Source organism: Magnolia sinica, chromosome 6 (genome assembly GCF_029962835.1).
Source record: "Magnolia sinica isolate HGM2019 chromosome 6, MsV1, whole genome shotgun sequence".
NCBI lineage: Eukaryota > Viridiplantae > Streptophyta > Magnoliopsida > Magnoliales > Magnoliaceae > Magnolia > Magnolia sinica.
This window is the reverse complement of record NC_080578.1, coordinates 72,765,254-72,787,815: the sequence shown is the minus strand read 5'-3', so window position 1 is coordinate 72,787,815 and position 22,562 is coordinate 72,765,254.

Below are 22,562 nucleotides of genomic sequence, written 5' to 3'. Positions count from 1 at the left end.
GTTGCTTGATCTCCTCTCTCCCATGATTTAATCAGCTCCCTAATGCTCCCTTGATCATCTTACCATTGCTTCGCCAAGGCTTTAACTCCATGATCAATCACCTTGCTTGTGATGCTTCCTCTGAGGTACCCAAGGTGATAGGACCTACAACTAGTGTATAGTTGATTTTCCTAAGGGATTCAAGTAGATGGGTCTCCTAGAAGACTTGGACAATGATATACCAAGATGCTAAAGTCCAATCTCTAGAAAATGGAGGAGTTCAAGCACATCTCTAATGGTGAGGCTGGATCCTCATTAGAGTTGAAATCTCAAGGTAGATGCTTAAAACTCATAGGAATAGAGGTATAGGATGAGGGATATGCATATAGGATCACCCTACCTCTGGTTATTCCAAAAACTCATGTAAAAGCCAAAGAACTGAAGACCATTTATGAACAGTTCGAGCTCCAACAGTCAAATAATGGGCAAATAACGACTCTGTTGATGTCATCGAAGGTCCTTCATTGTCATCAAAGATTCATTCAATGTCATCGAAAAATCTAGACAAAATATGGTAAAACTTGCTGGACATATATCGACCAGTTTCGATGTCATCGAACTGTCCTCGATGTCATCAAACATCAAGCTTCAGTGTAATCGAATGTGCTTCGAAGCCATCAAGAATTTCAGAGTAAAATTCAGTTTGGTTGCTAGATAATCCCAACTCTCGATTGATGTCATCAAGCAAGTCTTCGATGTCATCGAAGACCGTTCGATGGCAGCTTGATGCCATCGAACATCATATAAAATTTGTTGTTTTGGGATATCTTCTACACAATAGATTTGTGCCACTTCTAGCCTTCTTTATCATCTTTTTTTTTATCTCCTAAGACTAAGGGATGATCAAATTTATATTTTTATTGGGTCAAGATCATCTAGAGTGTATGGGTTGTTTTAGGTCAAGGGTTAGGGTCACCAAGGCACTTCATTTACCTGTTGCTGCTTCCTTGATTCTCCATCTTCGCTTGTGTCTTCGGTCTTCACTTTCCAAAGGCTCAACTGACTATATAACACAATGACCCATGTGATTGACAAACTGGATGCAAAAATAAGTGCACTAACAAATGGTCGCCCATAGCTATTTATCCTGTATGTGGTATCAAAGTAAACTACGTCCCCAAAAACACTATAATCCATTATTGACTTGATATTTGTCCAAAATATATTCATGATTTGATCATCTTCATCTACTTGTATTGCATAAACGAAATATGGATCATCTACTTACATTTTTTGAAAGTATTCTATAATAGCTCTTGCATTACCCTTTTCCATTACTTTTATTTACTTTCTTTGTAAGTAATTTTTGTGATTGATAGGTGTAAAATCCATATTCTCCTGACCTCTTGCTCATTTACTCATTAATTCTCCTACTGCTTTGGGTGTTATTCCTAAAGCATCCGCTATATGTACTTCAATTTGTTTTATCATCAGTCAAGCCTCTCCGCGACCTTAACATTTGCACCTTCGATGGTGTAACAACTCCATGGTTATGCTCTACCACAAACTTAGTCTCACGATATTTTCCCTTCACCTAATGTTTAATAATAATATTTGCTAAACATTGAGTTCTTGTAATTAGACAGATAAACTTCGGCTGATCAATATGTTTCCTTTTACGTCTTTGACCTTCTTTGGAACAACAAAAATGCCTCTTAACTATAACACCATTATTGGATTTTTTTTATTCATGACTTTCGAGTACTAAAACCCTTCTCCCTAGCATACCTATTGTAAAACTCGTATGCATTATCGTCATAAGTAAACTCAATTCCTAGTTTTAGTTCTTCATCCAACTCATCATCTGTACTAACTAGTACATCTTGTCTTGCTTCATAGTCATCTACTTGCTGGTTTGCATCTTGATCATCTATTTTCATATCAAACTCTAACCTTTGATATGGTAATTAAAGAAATGCTCAAATCTCTAAGATATCATTATTCATTTCACCAATTAACCTTCAACAGAAAAAAACGCCATTTAAATCATTCACCATTCTAAAAATCATTTATAATATATAATATGCATATGAGGATCTAACCATCTACTATATGTATGATTTTATTTTTACTTTTCATCTCATCCGGTAGCATATAATGCACTTGATTAAAAAAAAAAGAATTACATTATTTAAAATTACAAAAATTATCAAATATTTTCATAAACATATAAATACCTAAGTGTCACTTGATGCACTTAATTAAACTTTTTTACCATCCAAGATATGAGTGGGGCCCCCCAAAATACAATATAACCCAAATGAATGAAATCAATCGACTCTTTAATGAGGCCCATCACAACAAGCCATGCCCTGAAAATATCCTCCATCACAAAGAGAGCATGGCCATCACGATTGATGGATTTTTCTCTTACTAGCTAAATTTGGGCAGACCACTAATCGGATGGCTAAGATTATGTGGTCAGAGAGAATTTTTACGAATCCCAATTCCAATACCAATCTCAAAACCCTAATTGCAATTGTACTTCTAAATGAGAAACTCTAAATTCTAATAATAATAAATAATAATAATAATAAAAAGATAAAACCCTACTTCATTTCCCAAAAGAAAAACCATAAATTTAAATCTTTAATCAAGCATGTAAATAAGATGAAGAAAAAATTACCAATCTAGGGTAAAGACCCTACCCGTCAGATGTAGAGGTACAATGAGAGCTCCGTCAAGATGCTACTTGTCTGTAAATGGGTTCTAGTAAAATGCCGCTAGAGAAAGAGGGGGTAAGATTGTTTAAGGAAAGATGGGGCAAGATTGATTAGAGAGAGATAAGAGAGATAAGCCAGGAGAGAAAGAGAGAGAGGGTTTGAGGTTTGTTTAGAGAGAGAGAGAGAGAGAGAGAGAGAGAGAGAGAGATCAAATGGATAGAGAGAGAGGGAGTGAGAAGATGCCTGTAAAGTCCTTAAGTTGTAAAGGGATTACATGGGCCATTTGGATGCATGTAAATTATAGGAATTTACATGTTGTAAACATATTACAGAACTAGGTAAAAAGCCATGTTTCATATTATAGGTAAAGTCTTTACAGCTAAAAAGGCATTATACATGTTAGAACACAATGGTTAATATACACTCATAATATGTGGGGCCCATCATAACGTTAACATCCAGAATTTTTACAGCCAGAGTTTATACTCATGTCCAAGATAACCGGGTATTAATAATGTATAAATTGGATGCTTTAAAAATCACACCTTATTTTTTATTTTTATTTTTTTCATTTAGATCACATCTAGATACATTTATGAAGGTAACATTCACGAGGATAAAATCGATTGTATTGATTATTTTATCAGAGTAAAATAATTCAATAAATAATCAAATGCCCTCCTAATGGGAGCTAATTATATTTATCAAGTTTGCAGTGGAAGTATTAAACTAAATCATGAAACTATTTTCTTGTTTATTTAGCATAGTCTTCCTTAGGGAGGTGATTCTTTGGGTCTTCAGTCTGTTCGTCACCTGCATCATTTATATGGTTGAAGAGGGTCAACGCCCTACTCATAGTGATGGTCATTCCTTTAAAGTTTACAATAATTAACATAATTCACAAGGATGACAAAAAAGGGCACGATACTTCTCATATTCCACATATACAAGGGTATCGATATGCGCAACATTTTATATGGTATGCATGCGTAGCAAAATATGTGCGATCCATCACACTCAGCAGTCATAATCACAATGTGGAACGCAGTTTAATACATCCGACTTGCCCCACATTCTTACACTATGGAGATTTGCTGGCGTGTCCTAAGTTAGTTTGGATTTACATGAACATCTTAAGGTGACACAACAACGCAGTTGGAGGATTTACGTGACACAATGTGTTTATGGAGCGGCTATTTATGACATCTAATCCCGAGAAATCATGTAATAGACATGACGTTTTACTTACATCGATTGTGCACCACGCCAACTAACCCACAAAATTACGTGTTGACCAAAAGGGTTACTACTCGTAACGCATTATGTCCACGAATTTATGATGATTGTCTGAGATGGGATTCCCGACACGATACTTGTGTGCATGATAATAAATGATGTGAATTTCTATAGTGATGATTCATAGGGAGATTATAAAGAGTAAAATACCCTTGAAACAGATAAAGGAGGCGTAACCAATTAAATTGTAAATTTTAAAGGAAAGATCCTCACCTTTGTTGTCTAGTCGTACACTAAGGTTAAACGTTTAGAGATATCATTTAGGACCGTCCTTTATTTTGGTTCACCTAGTTTAAATTTGACTAAGGTGAGTGTTAGACATTTTAGATTAATGAATTTGAGGTTTACGTTATACCATGTATTATCTTTGTCTAAAGGTTCGGGTGTGCTCTACCACTGAGTCGACTCGTTTTGCCCCGGTGGAATTCTCCACCACCTTTGGTAAAGGAGGTTTGAAAGAGGGAGGACATGAAGATGAGAAAGAAGAAAAGATGGAAAAAGAACCTGTATTGGTCGTGCATGGTAGCAACTCAGTGAGTTGGCACCTGCACTCCGATTCTCATACCTTCTCCTTCCCAGTCGGCGGTTGATTGGGGCTTGCTGCTGATGTTCGGTGAAAATCCAGCATCCGAACTCTTCCTTCTTCTATTTTTCACTCGTTTTCCTCCTCTTTTTTCTCTCTTTCTTTTCTCTCTCGTTCTTAGCGACGTGAGTTCCCTAACGTCGTGCGTGGGGAGATTTATACCCGACCGGCATTCCAGATTCTTCATGCGTAGCTTTTATGCTGCCCAAACGCATGAGACCGGAACAACGTGAGTGCGATCCGCATTCCTCTGGTTTCTCTCAAGTTTCTTTTCTTTTGGACTTCTTGAGAAGGATCGAATCTCCACCTCCTTGAGTTTGGACGGCCTAGATCAAGGGCAGGTCTCCGGTTTTGGCTGCCCTACGCAGTGAAAATCTGTTCATTTTTCCTGCTACATGCATTTAATGGAGGGAGTCCCGGTTTTCCAGCCTTCTTTAATTGGAGTCGGATTTCGCCCTGGCATGTATTGGATGGCCGAGATGGTTTTCATACATTGGCTAGTGTTTTATGGGCGCACGTTATCAACGACACAACAACGAAGTGCCATCCATTTCTAGATCACACAGTCCAGTTGTAATTGGGCTTGTGTTCGCGTGTGAGCTTGTCTTCATGAGAAGCTAGCTAGGTTTTGTTCGAATTTGACTCAGCTTTAAGATGGATAGTTCAGATCATTCGAGATGATCTTGATAGTGGGCCACAACATCACCCAAACAGACGTTGTTCGTTCAAGCAGCGAACGGTGGAAAATAGGGAGTAATACTCTTTTGGAGATTTTCTTAGTCAAAGCGCGTTTAACCAAGTCATGTGGTTCAGTGCACTTCGGGCACGCAAGTCCTGTACACACACGTTGTCTGGATGTGGGATCCACACATGGTTCGGAGCAAATCCACTCCATTCATTTATTTTGGCAACCCATATTAAGGCCCAACCCAAAGGATGAGGCAGATCTAAGGCTTAAGTGGGACATACTGCTAAATAATGGTTTTATCTTGTGATCTTTGAAGGTCTTACGGTCAAATCATTACTAAATATGATCACTAGTGATTGCTAGGGTTCTCGGCCTAGTTTAGGTGAAAATCATTGATCAGTTTAGTAATCCAGTGGCCTAATAGAAATGATTAAGTAATGTACATATATGGGATGATTAGTTTGCTGAACGGTTGGTTATGATGGACAAATGAGAATGCTTAGGTTTATGATGATTATATCTCAAAATCAACGGTCAGATGGCTTGATCTATGAATGAAGATTATTCCCAATGGTCATGTTCACATCAGGGAATAGATGTAAGGCTAGGATAGTTAGATTAGTATCGTACACATGTACATATTACGTTAAATTTCATGGTAACACTCGAGAACATTCAATACTCAGGTATTGAAAAGTTCGGGGTGTTACATAACGTGTATTGTACATCCAGTTTATCCATCATATACTTTCCTTGATGCTCTCCTGTGGCCCTAAAAACATAACTCATCCATTATTGAATGGATCACACGAGGGAAGGATGGGACATCCACCATTAAAAACTTCTGGATTGTATTTTGGGCCCACTCTGATAGGTGGAAGACATCCATTCCGTTCACTGTGTGCATGCTTTAATGCCCTCTTAGAGCCCTAAAAAATCAAGTCATTCTTATGTGAGTTTTGTATATTTTGGAAGGTTCACTGGCCAAGCTCTCTGGTATGACTACCTAATTTGTTCAAGTTGGCCAAACACATAACCTGTTTACCTGTAAATAGATTACTACTTAAAAGTTTAACGGAATAGCATGTAAACCGATTACACCGTAAACTCTTTTAAGGTGTAACATGTTTACAACTAAAAATTACAAGCATCCAAATGACCCGAGAGAAACACAGAGAATGGAAGCAATGGAGAGGTTTGGGGCTTTTCATCGGCCCAATTACAAATGCGAGCTAACACTGCATGTTTGCTGATGTTTCGGGCTACTTCTGACATACCCGCTCTCCACTAATACAGAGGTTACACCTCCGGCCTGTCCCGAGCTCTACACAGGTGGGGATAGTACCTACTCTGCACCCAAGATTTCCACACTTTCTAAATTGGGCACAATTTTCAATGCATGAATGGGCCTAAAAACACACCCATTCCACTTGGCACATAAAAATTTTAATCTCTAAGAGTTATTTTTCTCCTTTCATTACATGTCTAGTTGACAAATTTATAAAGAAATAAGAAGATTTTTCTAATAGGTGCTTTTACTAATGAGCACCTCAACATTTCTGATGATCAGGTCTTGCATTAGTTTATAATTCATTTATTCCTATAACACCTGCTAAATATATATTTGTGTTGATGTTGCTGTTTTTTAATGTTCTCAGAATTCTAATGTATAGTTTGTTAGTTATGTTTACATAATTACAATTTTATTTTGTTTTTTTGTTTTTTTAAAGTTTGTTTTGAATTTCTGCCGCCCAACCTATTGCCTGATTGACTAGTACTAATACAATTTGTTAATCCGCTTTTTCATTGCAATGTCACAAGAAAAAGAACATCATTAGAAATAGAGGCCTATTTGGCCCACAATGATACAATGCAAGGCCTTTTCATCCCATGGTAATCATCATGGAAGAGCTCTTAAACGTCCAATGACAGAGATCTCGGACGGGAAAGTGAAAAAGTTTGAATTAAAAATTATCCCGCTAAGGTTGCCATCATCAAACAGTTGTAAGATGTCAGGTAAGGCCACTGCATGCAAGGCCTTATATTGTATCATTACACCTAACACAATCCCATGCAACAATACAACTGAAGGATGCAATATCTTGTGGGCAGCATGGATTTGTGTGTATTTTGACTGCATTAAGAGTCCAAAAGTCATTTGGCAGTATGGATTTGACGATATTTGGAATCAAGGTTTTTAGAGTGGACAGTTTTGGTATGTTTTAAAATATCTAAAATATTTTAGTTTGTTTGAGGGTAAAATCCCTTTTTTGGTTTCTTTTTAAAAGCTAGGAGAGGTGCATATGTAACAAGAGTGTTGCAAGGCTACTATTCTATTGTACACATGACATGCTGATAGTACCCAAAAAAAAGTAAAATCAAGTTAATGATCTCATTATGATAATTACATTAACAAAATGTTCCAAACAACCCAACATTGTCCATGAAAATTGAAGGTTAAAAAAACATTGACGAGTCACTTATTTATATCTGATGCTAATGGCCCACCCAAGGGTCAAAATTTCATTGATTTTGGCCAAGTATATATTTCAATAAGCTTCTTATAATCATTCTCTCAAATATTGCATACATGCACTAATTTAGAATATTAAAGTGTTGCGCAGCATGCCAACAATGCAGTAAATTAAGATCCAATCTCCGGTCTCACTCACAAATGATAAACAAGAAGAAATATAGACTAGAAAAAGAATCAAAGTATTCCAAACAAACCACAAGATAAGATATACGTGGAAAAACCCAACGAGGGTAAAAAACCACGGATGCAAACTTCCACTATGAAGAAAAATGAAGATTACAAAGCAATATACTAACCTCTCCCTTAGAAGTAAAGAGAAAACCCTTTGCTCACACCTTAGAATTATTTTTCCATACCTTAAAAAATCCCAAGGGACACTTATTTATAGTTTAGGCAACTTCCCTTTCGCATCTCTGCAAAAACTGATTCAAAAATTCGCAGTTTGCATCAAATCCGGAAACGAATCTGCGTAACCTTGACTGGTCAAGCAAGCTGCTCGACCGGTCGAGCATGAGCCTCGACCGGTCGAATACCGCGGAACCTAAAAAACTAATGCTTACTGGACTTTAAGTCGAGCTGGTCGACGACTAGTCGAGCGGCTCCCAGATGTGGCTCCACATCTCAACAATCTCCCACTTGGAGACACATCGCCATAAACTTTCGTCTTTTACATCTAGAGTGTACCACCTCCCCGTCTTCAAGCCTGAAGACCAATCAAAGCTGAACGGAGCTTCAGCTTCTCCCTTGTGACCGCCTTAGTCAGCATATCCTCAGGATTCTCACTTGTATGAATCTTCTCTAGAGCAATCGATCCATCTTCCAGTAACGAATGTATGAAGTGATATCTGATGACAATATGCTTGGTCCTTGAATGAAGGGCTGAATTCTTAGCCAAGTGTATTGCACTCTGACTGTCACTGTACAACTTGCAATATGCTTGCTTCTTACCCAACTCTTCCATGAAACCTTGCATCCATATCATCTCCTTGCACGCTTCTGTAGCCGTAACATATTCTGCTTCTGTCGTACTGATAGATACTATCTTCTGTAACTGAGAGACCCAACTGATTGCAGTACTACCCAGAGAAAAAACATAACCTGTAGTGCTTCTTCTGCTGTTAATATCTCCTGCCAAATTTGAATCAACCTAGCCTTATAACTTGATTTTCGATCCTCCATAACATAGCCATACATCCTTAGTACCTACCAGGTATTTGAGAATCCACTTTACAGCTTCCTAATATTCCTTTCCGGGGTTGTTCATGAACCTGCTAACGACTCCCACTGCTTGAGCAATGTCTGGCCTTGTGCTCACCATAACATACATGAGACTCCCAATAGCTGACGCCTATAGAACTTTAGTCATGTAGTCCCGTTCCTCCTGCATCTTTGCCCCTTGCTCCTTAAATAACTTGAAGTCGTTGGCTAATAGAGTGCTAACTGGCTTAGCACCTCCCATATTGAATCGATCAAGTGCCTTGGCTATGTACTTTGCCTGTAACAAAACTAGTTTCTTGTTTTTCCTGTTACGCTTTATCCTCATGCTTAGGATTTGTTTTGCAGCTCTTAAATCCTTCATGACAAATTCTCTAGATAGTTTGCACACCTTATTCTCCATGCTTGAACCGGCTACAAGCATATCATCAACGTACGGAAGAAGGATGATGTACGACGTATCAAACTTCTTCAAATAGCAACAGTGGTCTGCATGACATCTCCTAAAACCGTTTCCCGATATGAAACTGTCAAACTTCTTGTACCACTACCTTTGGGCTTGCTTCAGGTCATATAAACTCTTCTTCAATTTGCACACCTTATTCTCCTTTCCTGGTGCCACATATCCTGTCAGCTGATGCATATATATCTCTTCTTCAAGGTCCCCACGAAGAAAGACTATCTTAACATTTAGCTGCTCTAGATGTAAGTCCTTTATAGCCACTATACTCAAGACCATGTGAATCATAGACATTTTCACTACCGGTGAAAATATTTCAGTGAAATTGATACTTGCCTTTTGTTGAAACTCTTTCACAACCAGTCTGACCTTGTACCATTTCGAACCATCGTGTTACTCCTTCAGTCTGTAAACCCACTTATTATGAAGAGCTTTCTTACCTTAGGTAGAGTAACTAGCTCCTATGTACGATTAGACTTAAGAGAGTCCATCTCATCATTCATGGCTTGCTCCCACTTAACCCATGTATCCGACTGTAATGCCTACTTAAAACACTTTAGTTCACCATTATCTGTCAGCAGTAGATATTGTAAGGAGGGTGAGTATCGGACCGTGGGTCTCCTCTCCCGAGTAGACCTCCTCACAACCGGTGTATGCGGCTCTACCTCATAATGCTCATGTGCATGATCATCTTGTGGCGCTGTAACACCTATGTCCAGTAACTCTTCCAACTCTACGAATTCTTTCTCATCGACCTTATTTTCCTGCACACTGTTCTTATGTATTACTTTTTTTTATTAAAGACTATGTCCTTACTTCTAATGATTTTCCTGTTTTCTACATCCCAAAACCTGTAGCTAAAATCATGCTGCCCGTAACTTATAAACGTGCACCTTCTGGACTTCGCATATAGCTTGTTTCTATGCTCTACATCAATGTGAACATATGAAGTGCAACCAAACACTCTGAGATGTGTAAGGTTTACTTCTTTCCCAGTCCACGTTTCTTCTGGTAGCCTACCATCCAATGGTACTGAGGGACTTCTATTGATGAGATATACAGCAGTATTCACAGCATCTGCCCAAAAGGTCTTGAGCAACCCTGCATGTAACCTCATGCTCCCAGCGCGCTTAAGGATGGTCCTGTTAATGCGCTCAGCCACACCATTCTATTGCGGTGTCTCTGGAATCATTTTCTGATGTTTGATTTCATTTACTGCACAATACTTTTCAAATCTCTTATCATCGTATTCTCCTCCATTATCTGATTTAAGACATTTTACTATTTTATCTATCTCATTTTTTACTAACTTTCTACTTCTTAAATACATAAAATATATCAGATTTATGTTTTAAGAAATAGACCCACAGTTTTCTACTAACATCATTAATAAAAGAAATAAAATAACGTGAACCACCAAGAGATGATACCTGTGCCGGTCCCCACACATCAGGGTGTACAAGCTCCAACAGATGCGTCTTTGGAGCGCGTCATGTCTTCTTGAAACTTATTCTCTTTTACTTGCCATACGCGCAATCCTCTTAGAATTCCAAGTCAATAGACTTCAACCTGGTAGCTTCCCTTTTGACAATAGCACTTTCATCCCCTTTTCACTCATATGTCCCAACCTCTGATGCCATAACTACCCATTCACTCCAGTTGATGCGACTGCGAGTGAACTATACAATCTTGAAGTCACGTACAAAGTACCTTCCTTCTTGCCTCGAGATATCACCAAGGCATCTTTTATGATCTTCCATGAATTACTGGTGAATGTCGTCACATAACCAATATCAGCCAACTGCCCCACTGAGATCAAGTTCCGTTTCAAACTCAGTACATGTCTGACATCCTTCAATTTCAAAATCATTCCGTCTTTCTGATTTATATGAACGTCTCCCTTTCCAACAATACTGCACGGCTCATCATCACCTAGGTAGACTCTCTCGAAGTCACCTAATATATAGTTACGCAGAACTTCCTTACACGAAGTGGCATGAAACGCCTCTGTGTCACTTTTCTCAGATAGATTCACTGAATCCTTTCCGCCTTGAGAGCTTCCTTTTTATTTCTTAAGCGCCCTGCAATCACGTTTCATGTACCCCTTCTTGTAGCAATGCCAATACCCACTTTGTCTTTCGGTCCCTTGGACTTCTTTCTTGACTTAGAATGTCCGTATTTATTGTCTCCTTTGTTCAGCGATCTTCCTCTTCCTTCAACATTTAGAGTATTCCCTGAATCTCCTGAAACTCCTGATACCTTTTTTTTTTTATATTCTTCGCTGAGAATTAGACTGGCCACATCATCAAATTTCAGCTTTGTCGACATTGAAGAATTGCTCACAGCAATCACCAAAATATCCCAACTGTCTGGTAAACTGGATACGATCAATAACACACTGACCTCATCCTCAAAAACAATGCCAACAGATTCCAACTTGCTCGTGACTATATTGAACTCGTTTAGATGTTCAACCACGCTCCCACTATCTGACATCTTCATGTTGAATAGCTGTTTCATAAGATGAACCTTGTTGGACGCTGATGGTTTTTCATACATGATGGCTAGGGCTTCTATTAATTCTTTTGTAGTTTTCATCTTGGATATATTGAAGACGACGCTCTTAGACAAAGAGAGTCGGATCGTTTCAAAAGCCTTCCAATCCAATAAAAACCATTCATCATTTGTCATTTTTTCTGGTTTCTTCTTTTTTCCTCCTAGAGAAATATAGAGGTCTTTCTGATACAGATAATTCTCCATCTGCATCTTCCACAAGGCAAAGTTTGAATCATTAAACTTCTCAATTCTAGTATTCCCTTCTTCTGTCATTGCTCCCAATAGAACTAAACCAATAACTTTGATACTAGTTATTACGCAGTACGCCAACAACGCAGTGAATCGAGATCCAATCTCCGGTCTCACCCACAAACTATAAACAAGAAAAAATATAGACTAGAAACAGAATCAAAGCATTCCAAACAAACCACAAGATAAGATATATGTGAGAAAATCCCAACAAAGGTAAAAAACTACGGATGCAAACTTCCACTATGAAGAAAAACGAAGATTACGAGGCAACATACTAACCTCTCCCTTGGAAGTACAGAGAAAACCTTTTGCGCACACCTTAGAATTATTTCTCATACCCTAGAAAAGCCCTAAGGACACCTATTTATAGTTTAGGCAACTTCTCTTTCGCACCTCTGCGAAAACCGACTCAAAAATTCGAAGTCCGCATCAAATCTGAAAACGAATCTACGTAACCTTGACTGGTTGAGTAGGTTGCTCGACCGATCGAGCGGCCCTTCGACTGGTCGAGCATGGGCCTCAAACAGTCGAATACTGCAAAACCCAAAAAACCGATGCTCACTAGATTTGAGTTGAGCTAGTCCACGACTAGTCAAGTAGGCCACTCAACCGGTCGAGCGGGGCACTCAACTGGTTGAGTAGCCCCCAGATGTGGCTCCACATCTCAACATAAAGTTAATTCCATAAATAAATTCAAGTTCTTGCAAATATATTCCAAAATTTTAATGCATTCCTATTTTTGGATTCTAATGCATTCTGTTTAGAAGATATAAAACACAATTGAGGAATCGGAATTTCTTTTATTTATGATTTTAATTCCAATGCATTCCAATAACAAGCTCCCAAGCAGGCCTTATTTAAATTATATGATATGGAAAACTTAAGAACACCTGACAAAAGTCAATTTGGATTGCCTAGTGTTGCACACAGCACTGACGTCAGTAATGTGTGCTACGGGAAAGCTCTATGGGCCCCACCATCATGATGTATGTGTTTTATCCATGCCGTGGTGATTCAATCCCTAGCATTAAAAAATTTCTCGGGGACTAAAGAAGTTTTGGATCAAGATGATATGTGTTTTTCCCTTCATCCAGGTCTGTGTGACCTAATCAATAGGTCGGATGGCAAATTAACAATATAGTGGGCTCAAGAAAGTTTTTAATGGTGCCAATTCAATCACTACTATTTCCAGTGTAGCCCAAATGAGTTTCAGATCCACCTCATTTTTCTCCTAGTTCCCTAAAATGAGGTGGCAAATTGAATGAACATAGTAAATAAAGACATATATTATGGTGGGGCCCATAGCTTTTCCAGTAGAGCACATAGCACCACCGTCAGCACTGTGTGCTACACTGCACAATCCGAGTCGAACAAAAAACCGTTCATCATGTGATGAAACGGTCCACGAAAATATTCTAGTTACGTGGCTTAGAATGATGTTAAGGGTCTGGCCCACCAGGAATGTGCCTCTTAGACTGATGATACTTGCTCGACCTCGTCTCACGTCCCCGAAAACCTGCCTTGAGCATTGTACTTTCACCCTCAAAATGTTGAAACGATTTTATTAGCTCCCTTCGATTTGGAGATTGACCCAAACGACGAGGCTCTGCACTACCAACCAAAACCAGGGCTAAGACGAAGCACAAGAAAAGTGTCAAACTCCCCATTTTACTTTGGCCCTATCAAATGCTGGTGTAGAGAGGCATTGAGCATCCCATTTGATTTATATACATAGTTTCAAAGCCTTCCTTTCTGAATTTCATGTAGTGGGGTTGTCAGAACTTGGGTTAGTGGTTTTATTTTCTACATATATTATGCTTGTCTCAATCTAAAAGCCGGCTGTAAAAGAAGGGCTAGCCAACCGACCGTTTGTCGTTGCTTAGCATGCTTATATGTACCATCCATTAGCACATGATTCATCTGGAAATAAAAATAAAAATAAATCATTCATCAGACTTCTATGTTTTATCCCTAGCTATTGTCATATCTAGTCAGTTGTCGTGCATGTTTGACCACATACATATGTGATGCTGGAAAGGGTTATTTGATGAGGATGGGTACCTTAATCTTATAAGGGGGCACTCTCACACTCAATTCTACCCATGGGCCAGTAGGGGTAATTCCTCATGTGTAGGTGGGACTCACATGTGTGGTGGGCTCAAGGAGTCTTTTACCTCACATTTGTAGCTTAAATAGTATTTCTTTTGCCACATGTATGTGAGTAGAACTGGACATGAACCGAGATAGCTCGGTTAACTCACTTGACAGCTTAAGTAGTATTTCTTTTGCCATATGTATGTAGATTTGGACATGAACTGAGCGAGCTCGGTTAACTTACTAGGCCCAACTCAGATTGAAAGCTAGCTATTTTATTGAGTTCAAAAATATTTCGAGCTGAAATTGAGCTAGCCCTAGTCGACTCGGCTTGGCTCGAAGATCAACTTGAACTCGACTTGGTTCAATTTTAAATACCTTATATATATACTCTAAAATTCATACCCGAGCCCAAGTCCCCTTTTCTATGTTTTTGCCCTATCCAACTCGAACTTGAACTCGGCTCGAGTTGTTGACCAAACCGAGCTGAGCTAGCCAATACAGCTCAAGGATCAAGCCGAACCAAACTCAATCCAAGGTAAGTTGTTGGCCGAACCAAGCCGAGTTGTGTCAAGCTCGACTCGGCTCAGCACGGTGTCCAACTCTATCTGTGAGAGGTATTTTGGTCTTTTAGCATAAAAGCAGAGAAAATGGGCTCCCTTGTTTAGAGAGAATTAGAGCAACATTTGGGTTTTTTTTTTTTTTTTTTTTTGGAGAAAAAGATGAGAGAAGATAAAAAACGAGTTTTATAGAAGAAGATCAAGATCCTTCTACCATCGAAATCATTGCATATGGGTTTGTGAGGATCCATGCACAACGTCGGTTTCTTTGATTGTCTTCTTCAATGGTTGTGTTGAAAATTTCTACAATTTTTAGTTGTTGAGAAATTTAATTCTTTTATATTGCTTATAATCCACCTTTGGGTAATGTAGTTGGGAAATTAAAGAGAGGCCTCTTAATGATTGTACTTTCATTATTATGATTATATTGGATTTTTGTCAGATTAGGTCCCTTGGTTTTCTCTTCATATCGGAGGATTTTTCACGTTATTTTTTTTTTAGTATTTCTTGCATCCTACATATTTGATGATTTGCTTGTTTGTGTTAGAAGAGATTTTCATCTTTTAAATCTTTTATATTATTAATTCCATTAATTTGCACAAAAAAAGAAAAAATGTGTAGTTTTCTAACATGGCCTTCAATTTCTATTTTTCAAGTGATTATCATTCATATGCAACCCTTGTCAAGAAAAATTAGATTGGAGGAATGTAGAAAACTCACTTGGCAATTTGGGTTTGAATGATTGTGGAGGAAAGTGATCAGATAAAGATTAGCAACAGGATTGGAATTGGAAGACAGATATCTAAAAATGCACACATGGGTGTCTTTAGTTTATATTCCAATCTTCCTATCCTTGATAATGTAGTCAGATAAAGGCAAATGACGGCAAGATTTATTAATTGACAATTCAAATTACATCACGTTAGTGAAGAAACAAGCATTATCCTCATTGATAAGTTCAAGCTGATCATCAATTGTCTCATCGAAGGCCATATTCGTCGTCTTATGACGGCTCATTACATCCAAGTCAATGTAAATCTGCTTGGTTGAATGTAAGTCTTTATAGCAAATGAATGCTTCCAGATAAGCACGAGGATACTATATATTAGCTAAGTTTATGCGAGAAATACATTTTTATCAATTTGATTTGAAAGGTGTCGTGACACAAGAATACGATGGGAGTTCAAGAAATGAATCTGGATCGAAGCCAAGAATATTTTTAGTGGCGAGAGTCCCGATCGCATGGTTTGGCATTTCTGTTGCAACCAAAGATTTAAACAACTAAAAAAAGGTTCATAGACGGTTAAAGATAAGAAATTGGAAGAGAGAAAATCATTAAAATTCTTTTAATCTTTGAAAACCAAGTTTTAAAAAATGGTCAATGTCAGCCAACGTATCGGCCGTCAATACGTGCACACGGATTAGTGGGCTCTGTTTAGATCAAGCTTTATTTAAAGTGTTCTATTGCAAAAAGTCAAACAGCTTAAAGGATATTAAAAGAATACACACCTAACCCACCTCATGAATGGATTGGGCTAATTTTTACAAAGTGGGTGTCATGGTGGGGCCAACATTTTTGACAGGTTGGTGTATGATGGTTGGAACTTATCTATTGATTGGATAGGAAATTAGTGGTCCAACTGATTGGGCACATTTTGCGTGTATTAATATTACCCATTCATTTATAAATGTGTAGTTTACCTTATGGGGAAGTTGTTGGGACCAGGAGCGAATTAGGTGTGGCCCAGCCTCATCCAAGACGGTGCAGCCCTTACCATGGGCCCACCTTGATACATGTATTCTTAGGTGTGGGACTCGCCTCACCCAAGGTAGTGTGACCCTTACTATGGGGCCCACCTTGATGCATGTATTCTATCCGTTGGACTTACCTAAGATGGTACGACCTTTACCGTAGGGCCCACCTTGATGCATGTAGTCAATATCCATTCTGTTCATCCATTTTTCTTGATCATTTTAGAGCATAGGCCTAAAAATGAAGCAAATCCAATTCTCATGCGGACCATACCATAGTAGTGATTGACCATTAATGGGCTAATATTTGTTTGTACCCTTCACCCAGGTTTATATAAGTTTATCAACAAGTTGGATGGCAAATATAAAATTTGGAGCAGAAGAGTAGGCCCTCAAGATCCGACGGTCTATACGATATGGGAACTTCACAATGCCGAGAATGAACGGTGCAGGTCCAGCGATCCACCTAACCACTACTGGAGCATGTGTCTAACCACCCATCTGATTCTTTGGTATAAATGGCCCTAGATTTTGATCTATGCCTTGTATCGTTAAAGGAATGGGCTAGATAGGCACACACTCACCATCTCTTATTCTCTCATTAAGGTCTCGCATTCGTAATTGTTTACATTCATCGAATGATATTTTCTTCTATTTATAAAAGGAGGAAGGGACAAATAACGGATGAGATTGGATAGGATGAAGTTTATTCCTATCTAATCCAACCTTTCCTGTATCTCACTGTCATCGAAAATTTAACTTATCTTTGAATTTCAAAGTCCCAAAGTAGAGAAGCCGGAGAGGTATGTAGGACCCACCCACTAGTGGTTGCCCACAAATGGGGCCCACAGGCCCATTTCTAACATCTCCCACACGAGCACATCATGGGATGGGCTCATAGATTATCTATCTAACTCATCACTGAACAACCAAAACCAAAGAATCGTGATTAAAAGAATTAGAGGCGTGAGACCAGCTGGAACACCATTATCTTCTCATAAGTGTTTGAGTACTAAGTGATCATCTAACTAGCATTCAATAACCCAAGCTTTGTAAATTCCTATCCTACTCTGCATGACCACATCGAATGGAGTTAACTCCTAATCAGTTAACGCAAATATTAATTTGAATCCTTTTAAAGTAATACAAAAACACACACACACATACACACACACACACACACACACAAATCTATCAAAAACTCGATACTGCCGGCGGATAACTCTTCAAGTGTGTATTTTGTTGAATGTGAAATATTGCATATTTCTCCCTATTTATACCTTGGTTTTATAAATGTGATAGTACTTAACTAATTATGCATGTTTTCATGTGCGAGGTAATTTTGAGAGCTTAAGGTGAAATTGATGCCAAAAAGAAAATTACTAAATGAAGAATTCAGGTGCCAAAGATCTAAGGAAACCAAGTGAGAAATAAAGAGAATCGAAGATTTGAGGTGAAGAAAAAGAAAAGGAATCCTAAAAATCGTTCTAAAAAATATATTCCTGAAAAAACATATTCTAAAACTCTGAGTCTAAAAAATGAAAGTTCTGAAAGTCTATTTTGGAAAACTACGTAGAGTGCGTAAATTTGGTGGTTTCTAGATTTTTTTAACTTGGTGTAAAAATTAGAGTTCCACAATTATAAATAGGACTCCTTAGGGTGCTCCAAAGCATTTTCTAGGGTTTGGAAAGGTCTCAAGGAGCATAACACGAGGGTGGAGCAACTGTCAAAGTATAATATCCTGAATTTTCATAGCTAGCGTTTATACTCATGTCCAAGAAAATCGGTTGTTAATAATATATAAATTGGATGCCTTAAAAATCACACATCATTTTTTTTTAATTTAGATCACATCTAGATACATTCATGAAGGTAATATTCACGAGTATAAAATTACCCGTATTGATTATTTCATCAGAGTAAAAAAAATTCGGTAAATAATCAAATGGCTTATCAATGAGAGATTATTACATTTATTGACTTTACAACGAAAGTATAAAATTACATCATAAAACTATTTTCTTATTTTTTCAATAAAATCTTTCATAGGGAGATGGTCCTTTAAGTCTTCAATCTGTATATCACCTGCATTATCTGTATGGTTGGAGAGGGTCAATGCCCTACTCATAGTTATGGTTATCCTTTAATATTAACAATAATTCAAGAGATTCATAAAAGTAATGTAAAGATTCTGATACACCCCATACTCCACAACTACAAGAGGTATTAATATGCGCAAGCAACCTACATGAGATACATGCTTAGCAAAGTATATGCGATTCATCACACTTAGCGATCGAAATAATGTGGAAAATGATTTAGAATTATCCGGCTCGCCTCGCATCCCATTCTACGGAGATTCTCTGGCGTATCCCACATTTAACATGAATTTACACGGTTATCCCAAGATGATACAACACATGACTAGATGAATTACATGACACAATTTATTCATGGAGTGACTATTTGCAACATCCAATCCCAAAGGTGATGTAATATGCATTGCAAATTACTTACATTGATTTGTACACCACTACCCATGATACACGAAATTACGTGTCACCCTAAGGACCGCTATCGAAAGCACATTATGTCCACGATATTTATTTGATCGCTAGAAGTGGGATTCCCAACATAGTACTTGCACCAAAGAGAGAAATTCATTGAATCATGGGAACTTTGAAATTCCAAGACACATGCTCAAGCCATAAAGGTAAATAGCACAAGGCTAACATAATAAAGGAGATGAGAAGTTGTTGAGTGTCAAATATTATATATTCTCCTCTATTTATATCTTGGTTTTATGAACATGATAATGCTTAATGGTCTATTTTATACTTATTTTTGTTGCAATGTGAATCTGAGAGCTTAGATTAAAAAGAATGTTAAAAGTATGGATTTGATGCTCAAGAATCACCAGGCCAAAGATTGGATCTTAAAAGATCAAGAATGAAGAATTCACATGCCAAAGATCTAAGAAAACCATGTGAGGAATGAAGAAAATCGAAGTTTTGAAGTAAATTTTTATGATCCTCGACTAGTCTAAGCTTCGATGGCTCCTACTCGACTAGCCTAGGAATCCTCAACTCGAACTCCAGCAACATTATCCTCTAAATTTCCGTCATCCTCAACCATTTGAAGGTTGTCCTTGACTAGTCGAGGGTTACGCAAATTTTGCACGGACTGCATAAATTTGAGGCAGTTATCAAACTTTTCCAACTCGATGCGAAAGTTAGAGTTCCACAACTATAAATAGGAGTTCCTAAGATGCTCCAAAGCAACTTCTAGGGTTGAAGGAGTGGAGCAAAAGGGTGGAGCCATCATCCGAGAGTCTTTCTTCTTCTTCCTTAGTTGTTTTTATGCTTTTCTTAAGAGATTTTAGTTCAATCATGTTTATGGTTGTCTAAACCTCTTAGCTAGGGCTAAGAGATGAAGCTTGTAACGAGATTTGATGTTTGCTTTGCTTTGATTTATATTTTTATTGAACCTTATGGATTCTAGTTCCTTGTTAAGGAATATTTTTAGTTTTTAATGGTTTGTTATGACAAATTACAATAGATCTACAATTGCTTTGAATATCTTCTTTTCCTGATTTGAGATTGTGAAATTAGTAAGTCCCTTTATTCACCATTATCCCTTAGGCATGGTAGGGTGATGGAATCCTTCTTAATCTTCATAATTCTCCTATGATTGGTTGTGGGATTTGTATATCCTGTCGTTTGCCATTGTCTCCTGGGCATGGTTGGATGATGGAATCACTTCCAATCCTCACAATTCTCATTTATTAAGATTAGGTTCATGAGAGGTTCAGAGATTCAATTATCTCTCTTTTCCAATTGGATAGGATAGGACTCCAATTCCAGTTGGATTTCCTGAATCCAACCACGTAGCATCCTGAGAAGCTACAAGTGGATCCTTGGCACCCTAGTTCCTTTTAATTGATAGTTTTCACCTTAATCACAATTATTCACTTTATTCTAAATTTACATCCTTTTCTAGTTCTAGTTCTAGTTACTTTCAGAAACGTATAAGATTAGCCCCTGTGGATTCGACTTTAGTCTCACTGAGATTATTACTACATCGCGAACCTACACTTGGGGTTGTGAATAAGTTTTTGGTGCCATTGTCGGGGACTAACGGTTGTGCTTTTTTAAAATTAATTGGTTTTAGAATTAGGATAAGATTAGGACTAATTTTTGGTTTTTAGATTAGGATTTTTCTACTTTGTTTTTAGAAAATAACTGAATTTTCTATTTTGTAGGGTTCTAACATAGAGATCTCTAACCCGGTAACCTCTTTCCAATTCTCTCTTTTCTTTTCTAGATTTCTTAATTATTTTACTTTTCTTTTTCTCTTAAGTTTAGGTTAGCTTAGTTACTTAAGGGCTGAGAGTGTTTCATACTGAGGTGGATCCGTGATAATACTCTACGTCTTTTAAGTGAATGAGGATTAGTCAAAGGGTTGCCTATCCATCATCAAATTAGCCACCACTTGAGATCTTTAGAGTTAGCTGAAGTTATGGTTGCAAATCAACCTGCAAACCCTCAAAATCCTCCTCAACCTCCAGTTAGGGAAGCCCAGGATAAGAATGAAGTGCATCATGCACGCCCGCCTCGTACTTTATGAGATTATTTACAACCGGCAGGGGGAAGTACACCTTCATGCATGGGTTTTCCACAGAATACTGGACATATAAATATCAAGCCGGGAGTGATCCAACTCCTTCCAAAATTCCATGGACCTGAATCTGAAAATCCATATCTACACATGAAAAAGTTTGATGAGATAATAACTACTTTATACTTTCCTAATGTGTCTGAGGACACGGTCAAGCTGAAACACTTTCCCTTCTCCTTATAAGAAAAGGCTAAGACGTGGTTGCACTCACTACATCCATGATTGATTGACAGATGGAACGACATGACAAGGGAGTTCACTAAGAAAAAATTTTCATATCATAAAATGAACACTCTTAGAAAGTCAATCATAAACTTCGCCCAAAAGGAAAATGAAACATTCTTCCAATGTTGGGATTGGTTCAGAGATCTTGTCAGTTCATGTCCACAACACGGTTTTGAAACATAGCGCATCACAAATTTCTTCTATGATGGATTAACATCTTTTATGTGCCAATTGGTCGAGACGATGTGCAATGAGGAATTCATGAACAAAGATGTCAATGATATGTGATATTATTTAGACAGACTTGATGAAAACGCACAATCATGGGACATCTCTCCAGAACCCACCACTTCTAAGCCTACTTAATCAAAGGATAAGGGAGGAATGTATGCTTTAAAAGAAGAAGATGACTTGAGTGCAAGGATGGCTAATCTAACAAGAAGAGTCGAGGTCATGGAATTTCATAAGGATAAGGCTAAGGAAGTAGTTTGCGGTATTTACGTTTGCAACATACATACAACTGAAAATTGTCTAACAATACTTACTTTTTAAGAAATTCTAAATGAGCAGTCAAATACCGTGAACAACTACCAAAGACCTTTCAGTGGACCCACCTCAAATACATACAACTCTAGCTGAAGGAATGGACAAACTACTACTCCTCAAGGATTCCCTAACCAATTCCTGAATCAGGGGAACCTTCAAGAGGATTCGGTCTTAAAACACCTTCAAAATCAAAAACTTTTCAATTAGAGTATATTGCAAGTCATTTAAGACCTTTTAAAGGCCATACAAGGGTGTGAGACAAAAAATTCGATTAGGAAGAAAGGGATCTTTCTGGCCCAACCTCTCCCCAACCTTAAACCGCAATACGAAATTGGTGACCCAAGCTCTTCAAATCAATATGTGGAACAATCTAAGTCTATCACACTCTTAGGAGTGGTAAAATAATTGACAAATCTATTC